The sequence below is a fragment of the Nicrophorus vespilloides genome, unplaced genomic scaffold (genome assembly GCF_001412225.1).
Source record: "Nicrophorus vespilloides isolate i.1.1-1 unplaced genomic scaffold, Nicve_v1.0, whole genome shotgun sequence".
Taxonomy (NCBI): domain Eukaryota; kingdom Metazoa; phylum Arthropoda; class Insecta; order Coleoptera; family Silphidae; genus Nicrophorus; species Nicrophorus vespilloides.
The window spans coordinates 1-1,941 of record NW_017095636.1 but is presented as its reverse complement, the minus strand read 5'-3'; positions in this window follow the sequence as shown (position 1 = coordinate 1,941).

The following is a 1,941-nucleotide window of genomic DNA, read 5'->3' as shown; positions in this document are numbered from 1 at the left end:
ATTGCTGACGATTTAGCCAGAACGTTGAACTATCAGAAGGAGCTATCTCAGCTAGCTAAGAGTGAACGCCCTCCAACTAGTATAGAAATATCTGAAGAATATGTTTCAGAAGGCAAGAATCGCAGATACCATAAATTCTCACGATCACGTTGTTCACGGCCTGCAGGTCAAACAAACATGAGATTAAACACTGGAAAGACTAGAATTTTTATTCCACGTAAATAGATCCAGATCTCCACTTCCACACAGAATACATTTACTTCGTCCATTATTCGTCCTCAGGTATTCTATACATTAAACCATGTTTCCACGAATGCCGATATTGACGTCGATCCATATTTTCTTTCAGAAGACTCAAATCTATATTTTATATGTTTGTAAATTAATGTAAAATATTTATATAAGATCACTTTACGAGGGGATTTGTATCCCCCAACTTCAAACGTAAGTCGAATTCATGAGTCAAATATATTAATAAAATTATACAATATACGCATAATTATATTTTATTTATCATTTACTTTCAAAATTATACATAAAAAAATAAATGCTAAAAGGAAATATTTTATAAACTTAGAGACATCGATTAATCTGCTTTCAAATAGTAAAAATATATAGAAATTTAAATTGCTTTGTTACTCAAAAAATGCTACGCAAAATTGTCTAAATTACAGTGGTGCTACATATTTAATTATGCCTTGGACATTTTTTTTGATAATATCTACGCTTGATAATATCAGTGATTCTCAACTGGTTTGCTTTGAGAACATACGCCACGAAAATGTTAAAATATCATTTTTCAATATTGTTCAAAGGCGAAAAAGGTTGAAAACAGTTGTTTATTGCTGTTATATTTTTCAAACTATAATTTCAGAAGTTATTATTGCATACGAGATTCAAAAAATCTTAGACTAATCCGCTTAAGGATAAATCTGTTGACATCGAGTTCAATACTGAACCTGTTATTAGTTTTCTAGAAAGACATTTTCCTTTATTCTATCACAACTTGCAATTAGGTCCTGACGCCAAGAAATAAAATCTTTTATTTTATTAATGTAATAAAACAATGTTTTAAATTTATTTCTTAATTTAAATTTAAATGAATCAGTGATAATTAAATATTTTCATATCATCAAATCGTTAAATTAAATACAATTTTATTAAATTAAAAATTATTACCAATCAAGAATTTAATCATTTAACTTTTTACGCAACACACATGATTTTTTTCCGAAAAAATATTTCAATAATATAACAAAATTACTTTCTTAAAAAAAAAAAATACAGTCGCATCGCACACGCGAAAGAGAACGGTAGTACTTGTGAGAGCTCCAAATTTTATAGCGTGTTCGTGTATTTAAAATTGTGATCTGTGGGAAAAAAAATAAAGAGGAAGTAAGGAAGTGACGCCGAAGTCTCTTCAGGTCGTAACAGGGGAGTCTCCCTGTTATGGACAGCGAAGATATCACATCGCAGGGCGAGGCCGTGAGGCGTCCTATCAGCCGGCTAAGAGGAAAAGGGGGAGACCCGCTATACAAAACAAAAAAACTATAGATAAGACGAGTGATTCCGGGTCCGAGTGCGAGCTAAACGCGGCTCAAAAATTCAAAATGCCGCAGGCTGTGAGTGCAAGGGAGAACACTAATAAAAATACAGAGACATCTATACTGTCTAAAAACAGATATCAGCCATGAAAAATTGAATATAGAGAGTGCCAAAGATAAGACCAGCACACAAAAAAAAGAAATAAAGCCGCCGCCGATTATCCTTCCGGGGATTACAAACATTAACGAACTGAAAACTGCAATTAACACCAAGGCAGCAAATGGTTACATCCTCAAGATGGTCGGTAGGGACTCCGTCAAAATCCTCCCGAAGACCTCGGAGAACTACACGGCCATCAAGATGATGCTGAATAGCCAGGGCACTGAGTTTCATACT